The sequence below is a fragment of the Pan paniscus genome, chromosome 18, assembly GCF_029289425.2.
Source record: "Pan paniscus chromosome 18, NHGRI_mPanPan1-v2.0_pri, whole genome shotgun sequence".
Classification (NCBI taxonomy): Eukaryota; Metazoa; Chordata; class Mammalia; order Primates; family Hominidae; genus Pan; species Pan paniscus.
Genome location: NC_073267.2, coordinates 80752134 through 80768716, shown reverse-complemented (window position 1 = coordinate 80768716; position 16583 = coordinate 80752134).

The window sequence follows — 16583 nt, the reverse complement described above, 5'->3', positions numbered from 1 at the left end:
TTTGCCAGATCCTCCAGCCCTTCTGCAGGTCCATCAGAATCACCTATCGACGCAGAGGCAAGAAAAGCAGTTAGCGCAGAAAATGAGGGAGCCGGCGACAGGAAAAACGTGAAGCAAAAGAGAGCAGGTGAGTTATTTCTTAAAGAATGACATGTTTGGAATTTTTAAACATATATACAGACATATATATAATTGTAATAGTATATGAAATTATATAAATTATGACTTAGTTTTTTTTGTTACAGAAAATAACAAACCTCCATGTATTCACTGCTTAGCTTCAACAATGATCAAGGCCAGTCTTGTCATCGGCCATTCAAGGCCAGGCTTGGTCATTGGCCATTCAAGGCCAGTCCTGGTTCATCTATTCCTCCCACTGTCCTTCACTTTATTATTTTGAAACAAATCTCAGACTTACCATTTCATCTGTAACTATTTCAGCATGCATCTCTAAAACAATGATACAGTTTAAAAACATAACTATCATACCATGATCACACCTAAAAAGATTTCCTTAATGTCATCGAACATCCAGGCAATATTCAAATTTCTCTGATTGTCCTATACATTTTACTTTTGAAGCCTGAATTAGGATCCAATAATGTCCTTACATTGCAATGGTCGATAGGTCTTTTTAAGTCTCTTTAATCAATGTGGTGAACTTTCAATCTCTTTTTGTCCTGGGTTTTTAAAAAAAATGTTGTTGAAGAAACTGGGTCATTAGTGCTATAGAGTTTCACACAGTCTGATTTTGCAGATTGCATTCTTATGGTGGTGTTTACATGTTCTGCTGTCTCCTTTCTCTCTGGTAAATTGGTGATTAGATCCAATGGCTTGACCAGGTTAACTTCTTTGGCAAGACTGTGTCATAGGTGGTGGTATGGATTTCTATCAAGGGATTTCATTGCCTGCTTTGATCTCTTTTCTTGATGTGAATAGTTATTTATAATAATTGCTTACATCCGTTAATTCTTTAAGGTTCACAAAATGGGCATCTTAATTCTAACATTCTTTCTCTTCTTCCTCCTTCTCCTTCTCTTCTTCCTCCTTTTTAATAAAGCTGGAATAATTCTATTGCATGAATTTTCCCCCCATTTGGTTACCTTGAGGTTTTGGTTTTCCTTCATTCATTTTGAATCATTATAAACTCATGGATTTAAACATATTTGATCTGTGCATTTCAATCGATTGAAATTCATGGTAGTTATTTTTGATAATCATTTTGTGTCGTCTTTGGCTGATGGCACTTCAAATTGACTCATGCATCCTTCCTTTTTGATGTGACAAAATGTTCTGGCCTCATCTTGTATGTTTCCTTCCTGAGATTTGAAACTAGCCATTTCTCCAAAAAGCCCTGGGTCCTTTTAGTGAAAAGTAGTATTTAGAAGCCATAATTTGGATGTTAGGGTTGGTCACTGTTAATGGGTTAGTCACCCTTTTCAGTGAACACAGCAAAAACTGTAGACACACACACACTCCATATAATATATAACATGATATAACTATATAGGCATTTAGAGATATTTAAGATAAAATACATTATAAGTTTATACTGATACTTCCCATTCAAATTCAGTTACAAGTTTTTATTTAACTTTATTGATCCTTCAGCTGTATCTCCTTTTCTTCATGCTAAAAATCTCAATTATCCATGATAATAATCTAAATACTTATTTGCTTTATCCCACACTAGACACCCAATAGTCCCAGAAAAACAGAAATCCAACCATCAGCAATATCATTACTGAAAACAGCTTACTATTTTTTTATAGGTCTTTTTGTCCTTAAGGATGTACATCAAACTACTATGCTTTAAAATAATTTAGATGGATCCTTGTCTGTGATCATGCCATCCATTGGATACACCGTTGGGTTCATTTATTTCATGTTGATTTTGATTTGAAGGATGGCTTTCTAAATTTTACTTTTGGTTTATACCTCTATAAATATTTACATACGTCTGAAGTCAGATGTACAAAAGAAGGTATATTCAGAGAAGTCTATCTCCTTGCCATCATGGCTATCCTATTCCTCCTCCTTTCCACTACAGGTAACTTTAAGATAAGTTATAGCTTACTCTTCATTTGGTTTCTTTTTAACAATATAGACAGCTGCCTTTTTATGTTAGACTTTATATAATTTTTTTGTTATAGAATCAGCAGTTTTATATATTATAGAATGAAGTTTTCTAAACTGTTGCTGGATCATAATTGCTGAAGTACAGTTTTAAATCCTAGAACAGTTCAAATTTAAGAAGGTCATTACTGACTTGTTACAATTCTTTAACATTGTAGAAAATGCTTGAAAAATTATTTTAGGTTCTGGACCATTTTCTCTCTCTGACCTTCACTCAGCTCGTCCATAGAATTTTTCAGCCATGTCAGTAAGGCTTCTACCACCTACTTGCTGAACTTTAATTCATTTCATTTTCATGAAAGGAAGGAAATCCCTTGAAATCATTTATTAGTTCTTCTAAAAAGGCACAGCCATCTGGGACTTTTTCATGTTTGTTGTGTGAGCAGCCATGTCGTGCTTTTTGCATCATTGGCTGGAGTCGATGTTGAAATCTTAATTCATGGTGTTTATAATGGCAACAACTGTACGGGAAGATTTACGCTTTCCAGGAGGCATGGTTGAGAGGCGGATGGAATGTGGCAGTCGTGAGGAGGAGGATATGCAACTTCTGTGTCAATGGACGACATAGTAGATGACCCACCTTACATTCAATGTCCTGCTGAGTAACTGATTTCTCTGTCTTGATAATTATAAAACTGGTCAGAGAGTTGCTCCATGATCTAAGACATTTTACTAAGCTGCCAATATATTATGGTAAGACCTTCTAATTATTGCCCTTTAATATCCTGGGCTTTGCAAAACAGTAACTCCAATTTTTTCAGAAACATTTTCACTACCATGACTGCTTTTTTTTTTTTTTGAGAGAGAGAGAGTCACTCTGTTGCCCAGTCTGGACTGCAATGGCACCATCTTGGCTCACTGGAACCTCCACCCCTCATCTTCAAGTGATTCTCCTGCCTCAGCCTCCCCAGTAGCTGGGATTATAGGCACGTGCCACCATGCCTGGCTAATTTTTGTATTTTTAGTAGAGATAGGGTTTCACCATATTGGCCAGGCTGGTCTTGAACTCCTGACCTCAAGTGATCCACCCACCTCGGCCTCCCAAAGTGCTGGGATTACAGGCGTGAGCCACCATGCCTGGCCCATGGCTACTTTTGATTGCTGCAACAGTGTCCCCAGTGGTCTCCCTGCTTTCACTCTGTCCCCCACATGTGACCATCAAGGAGGACTCAGACCTACCAGGTATTAAGACTTACCATAAAGCCACAGTGATTAAGACAGTATCAGCACAGAGATGGACAACTAGATCAATGGAACAGAAGTGAGATCACAGAAACAGACCCTTGCACATTTAGATGCTTGCTTCATGACAGAGGTGGTATTGGAAATCAATGTGTAAAGATGAGCATCACTGTCTCTGCACATCTTTCCATCTCAGCTGCCATTCACAGACATCACTTTCAGTAGCTACTTGGTACTCAGCCGTATGAACACACCATCATGGTACCACCATTTATTTAACCAATCCCCATCCCTTAACATTTAAGTGACTCCTGTTTTTTTTTTTTTTTTTTTTTCTATTATAAACAATGCTGCGATGGAGATTTTCGTATTTAAATATCTTATACAGGCCGGGCGGGGTGGCTCACGCCTGTAATCCCAGCACTTTGGGAGGCTGAGGCGGGCAGATCACGAGGTCAGGAGACTGAGATCATCCTGGCTAACACGGTGAAACTCCATCTCTACTAAAAATACAAAAAATGAGCCAGGCGTGGTGGCGGGCGCCTGTAGTCCCAGCTACTCAGGAAGCTGGGGCAGGAGAATGGCGTGAACCCGGGAGGCGGAGCTTGCAGTGAGCCAAGATTGCACCACTGCACTCCAGCCTGGGCGACAGAGAGACTCTGTCTCAAAAAAAAAAAAAAAAAAAAAAACTTATACACATTCTTATATCCTTAGTTAGGATTAATTCATCAGATGGAGCTAATAGGTCAAAGGGCTCAGATATTTTGGGAAAGCATGGTCCACATTTCTTTCCTGAAAGGTCTGCTACTCCCACTAACAGCCTATGAAAGAGTCAACGTGCTTCCTCTGACAACATGGAATATCATTACTTTAAAATCTTTTTGCATTTCAGGAGTAAGGAAGGGTAACATAGTTGTTTTAATTTGCATTTACTTGATAACACATAAAGCTAATCATTCATCCCCACCAAATGATTGGCCCTTCAAGGTTTTTCTTTTGTAAAATATTTGTTTTTGTTCTTATATGGTTACTAAACTGCTCTTTCTCACACCACTCCAATCCACCAGGTACGACACTGTGAAATTACTATCTCTAAGTAACTCTTGTGTACCTGGTTTCGCTGTTCTAAGAAATTCTAAAGGTTAAATGCTAAAGGTTAAAAAAACTATAAAAATACGTACAGATAAATTTAAGATAAAAGACATGCTTCTTGCTTCCCGCAAGATAAGGGCGAAAGTCTTTAACCAGAGGTTGATCTGCACCAAACTAACCTCAGTATTCTCTTCCACCATAACCCTCGTCCTTGACCAACTTGGTCTGCTCTCTGTTCCTTCTCCATGTGACATATTCCTCCCCCCATGCTTTGGCTCTCATTGCTCTCATCTCAGAATTTTCTTTTCACTTGCTCAGTTTCTTATCTCCCTTTATGCCAAGCTCAAGTGCATTATCCCCTTAAATCTTTCCCTGGGAGAATATCACCTCTGACCTTCCGAGATACTTACTGTAGTACCTTCCCATGCTTCATGCCATCTACCTTTTTAAGATTGTCCTTTTGGGGGCACATGTTCTAACTGAAGTGTAAAACTCTCAAGGAAGAAGACAGTACACCTTGAGGTTCTTTTATGCTAGTGTTTCGTACAGTCCCAAGAACTCAGTGTGTGGATGATTCTGACGATCCCACGAAGGAGGATCTGTCAATGGCATGTTGAGGAGGGGGAGATGAGATTTCTATACCCGTGTATCTGCATAATCCCAAATATTTTTTAGGATGTTTTTACTGAATTTTCAGATGTTTAACGATAATACCTGATTTCTTAGTCATGGAGGAGTAAAGGTGTTAAGGGCAAGTAGAGGTTATAGTGAAGTCTGCTGAAGTTGGTAAGCAGCCATTATTGGGTCATTCTGGAATGCCTTGGCTTTTTGCTTCTATTGACCCCCAAGCCCCAATCTCAGCACAGGCCCCAATCTATCACCCCACAAGCCCCAATCTCAGTGCTGTATTGTGGGCTGGCAGACTCTGGACAAGAGAAAAGCAGCATACAATATAAAATGGAATAAAAGCCAAGTTCCACCTCTGCTACTTACAGGCTGTGTCTCCATAGGCAGGCTACCTAACTCTCTTCACCCACATAGCAGAGACAGTAATATATTCCCCAGGATTCTTGTGAGAATGAAGTAAGACAATGTGTATAGAGTATGCAAAGTTATCTCCACAGAGCCAGAACTCAATGCATGGAAGCTATTAATGTAAGCAGAAAGGAAGAGGACCCTGCTGGTCTTTTCTGTCTTGGCATGAAGCAAGAGGTTGGGTCAACATGAGCAAAAAAATAAAGTCAGGCATGTCCAAGGTAATAAGGGACAAAGGGTGGAGTCTTATTTGGGGTCCACTGCTAAAGCACTTATCCTACTCTGCAGGGCACTAATTCCTGTGCCAATTCAGGGGTAAATTAGGATGGAAATTGCTGAGTGTACGTGCAATGCTTACTTCTGACCGAAGGCAGCATCCAGGGCTACTGAGAGTCACTGGAAACAACCACCAGAAATTTTGGAGACTAAAAGCACAGTAACTGTGACACTCCTGGAGGAACTCTAGAGTATAGCTACATTAATTGATTCTACAATGAAAACTGGCAAAGGAGGGTGAAAACGGAAAGTACAGATGAAGCATAACCAAGCAAAAGAGAAAGCAAAAGTAGCAATGTGGACATCAGAAAAAAATGAAATTTAAGGTTGAAGGTATAAAACAGAATGGAGAATGACATTATATAATGTTAGAAAGCACAGCTGATAAAGGACATATAATATCCATAAACCTCTATGCACCACACAACACAACAGTTAAGTATATAGGGGAAAAAAGAGCTTAAAATACAAGATTTTAATGAAAATAAGAGTTGGAGGTATCCATAGACATCTCTCAGAATTAGACATATTTACAAGACAAAAAATAAGAACAGAGGGAATCCAACATTTTTTAAAGAACTCAGTAGAATAGGTAACTTGCTAAAGTTATGTTATCTGCAGAACTAGTGAAATGCACTGACACAAGAAAATAAAATCACTGGCATCAATATTGAGAAAAGTAGATAAAATTATCACTTTTGTGTTGATATATCTGAATACCTAGAAAGCCCAAGAGACTCTAATGAAACACTAGTCAAATAAATAAGACAACTTAGTAAAGATAGTAAAGATAAATACACAAAAATCAATGGCTTCACTCTCTACTAGCATTAAGCACCCAGAAACGAGAATGGGAAAAAATGACAAGAGATTAAGAGGTTTAAAAAACTTTAAAAATACTTAGAGAGAAATTTAATGTAAGAGGAACTTGAGTGACCAGGTGCAGGGGCTCACACCTGTAATCCCCAACTGTTTGGGAGGCCAAGGTGGGAGGATGATTTGAGCCCAGGAGTTTGAGACCAGCCTGGGAAACACAGTGAGACCCCATCTCTACAAGAGGAACTTGGACCCAGAGTTATATATTCCTGGGGTCACTCTATCCTCACCAGTGAGGTCTGAATTTCAACCCTAGGTTCTCTGTTCTATCTTTGCTTGCTCTCTTTCAGTCCTAGATACAGTAGCTGCTTCTTGCATTTACTATTCCTATCTTCCTTAGAGTCTTCTTTTAACTCTTTTAGTAGTTAACCACTATTTTACTAGTTAAAAATCTTACATAAATTTTCCCTGTTTAAATTACTGGTGTGGTTTCTCTCTCCAGACCCTGACTGATGCAGACCTATATGAATAAACTATAAAATCTTATTGAAAGACCCCCCAAACAAGAACTAAACAAATAGATATCTTCTCAGATAGAAAGACTTAATATTGTAAAATAGCTTTTCTTCCCAGAAAACATATATAAATTTAACAATATTCTAATCAGAATTCCAGTAAGATTTTCATTATTTTTGGAAACGGATAAAAATATCTTAGATTCTGTTGGTAGGGTAATTTCATGAATAGCTATGAAAAGCATGAAAAATAAAAATTGTGATGAGGGATATGACTAGCTGTATATAAAGCCATAGTAATCAAATCTAAGTGGTTTGGGCAGAGAGAGAGAGAGACAAAGAGATGAGTGGAAAAGAATGGAAAAATCCTGGGAAAGATCTTAGGATACATTGGAATTTCATCTATTACAAAGACAGAATTTCATTTCAGAGGGCAGAAAGTGATTTATTTTTAAAAAATGGGCTGGCACCAATGGCTAGTCATCTAGAGCAGAGATTGGCAAGCTTTTTCTATAAGGAGCCAGATAGTGAATATTTTAGACCAGGAATAGCCAATCTTTTGGCTTCCCTGGGCCACACTGCAAGAAGAAGAATTGTCTTGGGCCGCACAAAACATACACTAACAATAACAATAGTTGATGTGCTAAAAATAAGTAAATAAATAAAACATAAAAGTCCATGCATAAATCTCAAAATGGTTAAAGAAAGTCTACAAATTTGTGATAGGCCGCATTCAAAGCCATCCCGGGCCGCATGCAACCTGTGGACTGCGGGTTGGACAAGCTTGTTTAGACTTTGGTCTAAAATATTATGGTCTCTGCTGCTAGTACACAACTCTGCCATTATGGTGTGAGAGCAGAGCTAGACAATACATAAATGAGTGGGCATGGCTGTGTTCCAATAAAACTTTATTTACAAACACAGGCAGCTGGCCTGTGGGCCATAGTGTGTCAACCTCTGGATTAGAGGAAAATAAAGTAGTCCCCCATTTCTGACCAAATACAGAAATAAATTCCAGATGGAGCAAGGACTTAAATGTAAAATATAAACCTCTTAGAAGAAAAATCCAGGTGCAATAAGGTATGATTATATTACGAAGGGTATCCATCATAAGTCAGAAAATTCAGAAGCCATAAAAGAAAAGCTGGACCTATTTGAATTTATAAAAATGTAAAACTTTTATACAACGAAGATGTTATACACAAAGTCTGAAGATAACAGATTTGAGAAGAATGTTTGCAGTACAGATGACTGATATCTCTAATCTACAAAAGGCTCTTACCAATTGGCAAGAAAAAGACAAACAACCCAACAGAAAAATGAACAAAGGGTATGGATTTTAGTTTAAGTGCGATTGGAGCCCTTGGAGGTTTCCAGCAAGAGAATAATATGATTTATGTTTTAAAAAGCCCACTCAGGCTGCTGTGTGGGGAATGGATTGTGGGGGGGCAGGAGGTAATCAGGAAACCAGGGAGGCTGGCTGGAATGTTTTTGCAGACTATCCCACTTCCCCCAAGAGAAGGCTTAATAGATGTTCAATAAATGTAGGCTGATTTTTGATGAAGACATCTATGCCATGCCCCGCTATGGCATCTAGGCCAAGTGTCCTTGAGCTGACTCCTTGATCCTTCCCTTGAGGGTTTGTGAGGTTCAGAACGTGGTAGGACTCTTTTCAACTTTCAATAGAAACAAATGTGTGTCTCTGGTTGATGAAACCCAAGAGCTGGGATGAGGGCTACCCCTGAGAAATCGTGCCATACTATTCCACAGCTCAGTGCTGTTGCCCCTCTTGGCTCTGATTATGGAAAGGGGAGGCAAGAAGACCTGTTGCAGTCTGAAGGAACTGGTGAATTCTTAGTTAAATGAGGCAGGACACAGGAGGCAGGGGATGAAACTGAGAAGGAAGGGGGATCCTCAACTAACACAGGAGATGAGAGAGCACATGCTTGGCCGCTCCCCACATCCCCACATGGGGAGGAGGGGGTTGCACTGAATAATCTCTTCTCTTAAGGCTTGGGGACCCAATGACTTAACTGCAAGTCATTTGTCTGCACGTGAAGTCAACAGTTTTCAAGTGATCAGTGGTCAAAACGAAGTAACGACTCGCTTCTCCTCAGCTAGGAAGTGGGTTTGGAAACTCTGGCCACCCATCCAGCAGCAGGAACAGCAGCTGGAGTGACAGGCAGCACAAAGAAATGTCCCTCCCTCCCTCTGCAAGGTTTAGGAAGCCCGAGGCAAAAAGCCGAGGCTGTAGAGCGGCACTGGGCCTGGAGCTGGTAACTCAGGCTCCGTGCAGAGCCTCCGCTTTTTCAAATGTAAAATAAAAAACATCCTGGACAGGAGGGATCTCTGGAGAAAAATGAAAGAACGCACACAGACGAGAGCTGCCGGGGAGAGGCAGCGGAGCTGACATTTTCTGCAAAGGGAAGAGAATAGCATCGCCGCAGAGGGACCCCGCATCCAGCAACAGAGCTCTTGCGGCTCATCTTTGTGGAGGCCTCTCTGTTGCCCGAAATCCCTTGTGGAGCAAGCACAAGAAAGTGGATCCGAAGGAACTGGAGGGGTGGGGGGTGGGCAGTGTTAGCTCCCCTCCAACTCTGCCCCTCACAGCTGCATCCGGGCAAATTGAGGATGCTCTATTCTCCATGACTGAGCCTGTGTCTGGTTTCCCAGGGAGATGGGCACAATGGACCCTGCTTGCCAACGATGCTGGTCTTTAACAAAACAGCGGTGCCTCGTGCTCTGCACAAACACACATTTCTGCACACCCAGAAGAATGCATGCCTTCCAAAGAGTATCTGCCATGTGGTAGACACTCAGGAAATTCAGGATCCTGCGATCATTTTAAAAGCCTCCCAAATGGCGAGTGCTCCACGAACACACTTCAAAGAAATAAATGAATGAATGAGCAGATTATTTCGGAATCACGTTCTAATAATCCATGTGGATATGTAGACCCCCAAACAGAGGCAACAACCATGTGAATTCAATTCCCGCCATGATGTCAGATGCTCTTGGCCAGGAATTGGCAAACTGCAGCCCAAGGACCAAATCTGGCCTGCACCCTGTTTTTATAAATAAAGATTTATTGGAACACTGCCACACCCCTGTGTTTACATATAGTCTATGGGCTGTTTTTGAGCTGTTAACAGTAGGCCAGCTTGAGTAGTTACAACAGAGATCATGTGGGCTGCAAAGCCTGAAATATTTATTATTTGGCTCTTCACAGAAGAATTTGCAGACTCTTGCTCTAGGCAACGTCCTGGATTTAGCAGGTCTGAGGTGAGGTCAAGGATTTCATGTTTCTAAGCAGCTTTCACTTGAAGTTGATGCAGTTAGTCTTGGAGCCACCCTTTCCGAAGCAAGGTTTTAGGCACTCTCTTTTTCCAAAACAAACAAAAGTATGATGAACCATTAAACATTAAGTACCAATCCTGTACACAGCATGAACTTGGCCCTGCAGTATCACATAATTTGAGTCAGCTGCAATCAAAGAAAGTCTTGGACATCCCTGTTTCTCACCTCATAGGCCTCACTTACTGATAGGAGCCTAGCAGCATACACCAAGGAAGAGACTGGAACATTTCTGTTTAGTTCATCAACAGCCACAGATCTAGACAGACAGCTCAGTGGACATTCATTGCCTTTTGACTTCCAGCATCCATTCATTCCTCACCCGATGGCAGCAATTTTGAAATATTTCTCTCTTCCCATTTCCATTAATGTGCTTTGGGCAGGGCTGACTCCAGGCTCAGCCCAATCAGCATCTTGCATCCCTCCTAAGTTACCCTGATTGGGTCAGGGGTGAACACGTGACCCACTGGGTTCCCACGGGACTTTTGCGGGGACTTCTGTGAAAACAATGTTCTCTCTTTCCTAGAGCATCTGTAGTGAGACAACATAGAATCTGAGCTGCTGTAGGCTTTTCATGACGCTAAGAAGGGACACTAAGAAGGAAAAGAACAAGCATGGAGGGGACAGTTCCAAGCAACATAAAGGAGAAGAAACTTGGTGACTTTGTTTAGGCTCCTGATCAAACGCTACCCCTAGCCACAGGATGTTCCCATGGGTTTTTCAGTTATATAAGCCCACACATCCCTTTTTGCTTCTGCCATTTAGAGTTCCAATTTTTGTGCTTTGCAATTGAAAAAAAAAATTCAGATAGGAAAAATTACTAAAACTTTCCGTCTGACTGTGGCTGAGCAATTAGGGCCATGAACACTCCTGCATGTTTGGACACATTTTGGCACATCTGCAGGAGGAGCATGAATAAACGGCTGCCTGTCTTGGAGCTGAGGCACTTGCTGCCCCTTGACCATCACCAAGGCTGCTATCACTTATAGGCCCTGGCAGCTCCAATCTCTCCAACTGCAACCAGCTCATGTCAAAACAGTCCCGCAGTTTCAAGAAAAAGGATCCTGGGAAAGGGTTCAGGAATCCTGCTACGAGTCAACTGAGCAACGTGTTAGGTTTTGAAGGGAAGGTGAGGGTTAAAGAAAGACACACACAGAGAGGAAGTGGCAGCTATACAGCAAATGCAGGCTTTATGTCCAGCATAAGACCTCCAGAGGTGGAGGACCAGCCTAATGCCAGTGCCCACCACTGCTTACAGGCTGGGGTACTCACAGGTATGGGCAGGAGGGGCCTGGGCAGGATGGCTTGCTGCCTGGGATGATATTGATAAGACATTGCCATGATGAGGCAGTTTGGCCTTTGTTCCCACGGAAGGTGATGTTCCTTGCACTTTCTCCCAGCAGGGTATGATAAGGATGTTCTGTGCCTTGTGGTCAGGTGGTTGGGCAGGATGTGTCTCATGCCCCGAACCCCCGTGGAATGTTTCACTTGACCAAGATGTGTGAAATGGTGGGGGGTGGGGGGGTTACAAAACGATGCGGTTTGGTCTAACACAAAGAACCACTAAAGAACCTACCGAAGGGTAGGTCATCTCAGGCGAAACTATACCAGGTAATGTTTTCTTTAGCACCATTCCATGTTCTCTTAGCATCTTCTTGACCCTAAAGTAACCAATGCTCACTCTCGCTCTCTTTCTCTCTCTGTTTCTCTCCCCCTGTCTCTGTCTGTCTCTCTCTCTCTCTGTCTGTTTAACTCTCTTACCAAAACAACTTTCAACTAGTAAGCAGATAGGAAAGGACCTTATTAAACAACCCACAGGAGTCAGGTTCACCAGTTTTTTAACGAGATAGATCTGGATTTGAATTCCAGGTTCACCCCTTACTAGATGTGCATGTATAAATAAGCAACTTAAATGCTCTGAATCTCCGTTTGCTTATTTTTTTAAATGTATGCTTTGCTGAGTTATCATAGGGAGATGAGATAAGGCATATAGTGGTTGCGTGTAAGACTATTATCAAACCATAAAAATAATATTACGGACATAACATTAATATTGTTTTAGCCTCCTGGAGGTGTTTGCATTTTCATAGGGAGCAATTCCTTTCTTAACCCAACATTAGGAACTGTAAAGTCAGAATTTCAGCCTTGGCGACAGACCTATTGCTAGGTTTATATCTGACAGGTGGCTACTTAAAGAAGGTGTTCAAGAGCCCTACACAGTCCTTAGGCAATGACCCTGAGAATCAGAAACTCAGGCCATATATGTGGAAGCAAAAAAAAAAAAAAAAAAAAGAATCTAGAGATTGGAGGAGTTGCTGAGTGACAATCAGGCTGTCATCACTGAATTCTGATGGGCTACCTGGAACTGGCTTAGGGTGGGATTACATACGCCTCCTGCCACATCGGATTTCCTTCTATTTTGTCAGGGGTAGCATCATCCAGTGAGTAAATCTGTTAGTGATCTCCCTAGCATAACCTAGGAATTCTCTCAGGATCCATTTTTCCAGTAGTTTTGAGAAAGCGACCAAAAACAGCAAAAAGAGTAGTTCTTCCATTCCAAGAGCAGCCATCTTGCTTAACTGACAAACTGGAGAGAACTGCAAGGACACAGTACATCCCTGGCACAGTCCATTCTCTCTCACAGCATATTATATGAGACTGTGTGAGTGCTGCTTCCACGGTGCACTAAAAACCCATGGTCCCTGCATTATTTGAGCAACTGACAAGCTTCTGAAGTTCAGGTTCGCGAACGCTGAGAGCAGCACCCAGTGGATTTGTGGCAGGTGAGCAGATCCTTCTCATCTCCCATTGTGGAAATTCCACATTTCATTCTGCTTTGTGAATCCCACAACTTCATGACAAGATAGATTAACATTTTGCAAAAAAAATAACAAATAATGTTCTGCTTGAGGGAAAATCAGACATTAGGCTTCTTATAAGAAACAAGGGGTCATGTTGAAGACTTCAGGATAACATATCTTGGAGAAGAAAAAGCCATTCAGTGGTTCACTCCCCAAGTCTGTGGCAGGGTTTTTTTGTTTTGTTTTGTTTTTTTTAAAGGTTATTCTCATAACTTTGAGACGACAATTAATTTCTGCAAAACCCACGGAAAAATAGCCTCTTTTCAATAATTTTCCCCCCATCTTTTTCCCCAAGAGTCTTTAAATCTGACAAAATTTTTCTTTTCAATTAAAACAAAAAATTGAACAGATGTGCCTCAAGAGGGCTGGCAGTACTTTTAAGAACTGGTAATAATTTATTTAGAACCATGTATAGTAATATAATGTATCTTCATACACAAGTCACACATAAACACCCACTGCTTTTGGTGTGGTACTTACTGTTCCTTGTTGGAACACCCAGGAAACTCCCATATGTCAGAGATCATGTATGACAGTCCTATCTTCTGTGTAAAAGGTCATCTCCCAGCAGAAGAATAGCTCGCCTAGTTAAAGGGATACCAATTTTTAAACGCTCTGCCAAGCTGAAGATGGAGAGAATGAGTGAGAGAGGGAGATGTCAGATTTCAAATGCAGGGCACGCTCATTGTGCCCTCGGATGCTGAGCTGGGAGGAGGGGGAGAGAAATCTCTATTTAGAGATGATTGGAAAAAATCAGTGCCACACAGTGCACTTGAGAAGCAATGCGGCAGGCTGTTCTTCCCCTCTCCTTGGATGTGACAAAATGGCCACCATGGAAACAGGAAGCAGCAGCAAATGGCTGCCACAGGTCTTCTTGGATGCTTGAGGAAGTGTCTATGTGTATCCAGGCCTGTGTGGAGTATTCCTAGGGTAGCAGGTTTTTAAAGTCAGGGTGAAGAAAAGGGAGGCATTTAGAAGGAATGGACAATTGACAAAGAAAGTGGTCAGACAGCACCAAAGGGTAATGATCTGGGAAAACCCAAGGTTCCAAGAAAGTACGTTGACCCCAAGAAACTTAGAATTTACAGTATTTTAGCCACCTTGAAACTATATAACCATGCCAGCTCAAGTAACCAAAAATATCCTAGTCCCTGCACTAGCCGCTTTTGAAATATCCTGTTTAAAATGACCCCCTCACCACCACGGGTAAGTTGGCAGGGGATTGGAGGCTCCATGGAGAGCTATCCCTAAGCCAACCTGCCAGGCAGGCAGGCAAGTTTCTGCCCTCCCCAACCTCCCCCTGCTAGCTCCTTTCCTCCTGAGAGTCGAAGACTTCCTGATATTCCTGGTTGCATCAGACACCAATCTGGCCCAACTTCCCTATTAGAAGGCCTCTGTGACAACTAGCCAATCCGGTGCACCAATCTGAGTAACTGTTTTCCCTCCTTCAGGACATGGTTACATTTAGTTCGATCTTTTCCTTCCCAAGGCAGATGCCCAAAGCAAAAAGAGTGAGGCAGTCAGAATTTCAGACACTGTGAACAACTCCCCTTGGGGTACCTCTGGGGCTGGCGTCTTTACATCACGACGACAGAAAGCTGGCCTGCACAGACTATGGCCACGGCGTCTTAGAGGTTTTGTTTCTCTGCAGGCATCCAGTGCTCTGTTTCTTTCCCTCCTCACCACTCTCCAAACCACACTCACACAAATACACGTCCCCATATGCAAAGACGCGCATATGTATATTGTATATCAGTGTGACACTCACACATACGTGTGGTGTTAGCATGGCCTTTCCCCCTCGAGTCCCTCTTGTGCTTCCCAGCACCCAGCATCCTCCAAAGCAGGCAGTGGCACACTACCACTCATAAACTAAATCCAGCCACTGCCTGCTTTGTAAATAAAGTTTTGCTGGAACACAGACCTGCTGATTCGTTTGTGTATCGTCTGGCTGCTTTTGCACTAGAACAGGGTGGAGTAGCCACAAAAAAAGACCATGTGGTCTGAAATATTTGCTCACTGGCACATTAAGAAAATGTTTGCTGCCCCCTAGTCTAAAGCAGCATCTTATATCTAGAAAATCTATTCCTTAAAAATTGTCAAAAGGTCTTTCTCTTATCTTAAAAGTGATTCATAAAACTGTACCTCTTAGAGTCATGGAGCCATGTAATTAGAAGGCGTATTTTAGATTGTTAGTCCTACTTATGGCCAGTACGTGATTCTCTTCTAGGATACCTGTGGACGTCTCATCTCTCTTGATGGTTCCAGCAAAAGGCAACACACAGCTGCTCACAGGGAAGCTGTGATGTTTCCCAACAGCTCTATTGGAAAGTTCTTTTTTATCCGCAGTGAAAATCTGATTTCCTATCATTTCCACCCACTGGTTCCCATTCTGCCCTTTGGGGCCAGTCAGGAAAAGGGGGACAATCCTTTTTGAAAAATTGGCCAGGCATGGCAGCTAGTGCCTGTAATCCCAACGCTTTGGGAGGCAGAGGCGGGTGGATCACTTGAGGTCAGGAGTTCGAGACCAGCCTGGCCAACACAGTGAAACCTCATCTCTACTGAAAATAACAAAAATTAGCCAGGCGTGGTGGCGCACGCCTGTAGTCCCGGCTACTCAGGAGGCTAAGGCAGGAGAATCACTTGAACTTGGGAGGCGGAGGTTGCAGTAAGCCGAGAGTGCACCACTGCACTCCAGCCTGGGTGACAGAGCGAGACTCTGTCTCAAAAAAATAAATAAATAAAAAATAAAAAAATAAAGCATCAAGTATCTGGAGGTAACTGGCATGCCTCACCTTTATATTTTGCTTCTCCAGGTTAAAAAATAACCCCAGTCCCTCTACCTGTTCCTCAGGTGGTGTGGTCTCAAGGCCCCACCACCTCTGTAGCGTCTCTTGGTGGCTAATATCCCTCTTAAACTTAGAAAGCCATGAGTACTGTGAAGATATCAGGTGCTTTCTCAAGATGAGCATTCATTCCTGGTCACCATGGTGCTGAGAGTTCACCAGTGAAGTGTTAGAAGCTTCTGGAGGGCAGGAGCAGAGGCTTGCTGCTGTCTTTCTGGAGCAGCAGGCACAGGGTAGCCCCATCATCTCATCGGGTCCCAAGATGCCCTCTGAAGCTGGATATGCCAAGCTTTGCACCGGTGGCTGGAGGCCTAGCGGGGATTCCACTGGAAATCTGGTTCTAGAGAATGGTATATTTTGAATTAACCACTCAACAAATCATAAAGCAGGATTGTCAGACTCATTACGGGAAAAGCTGCACTGAAAATAATGCCTTAAGTATGTGTTGTTGCTGCTGGGGATACAATCGG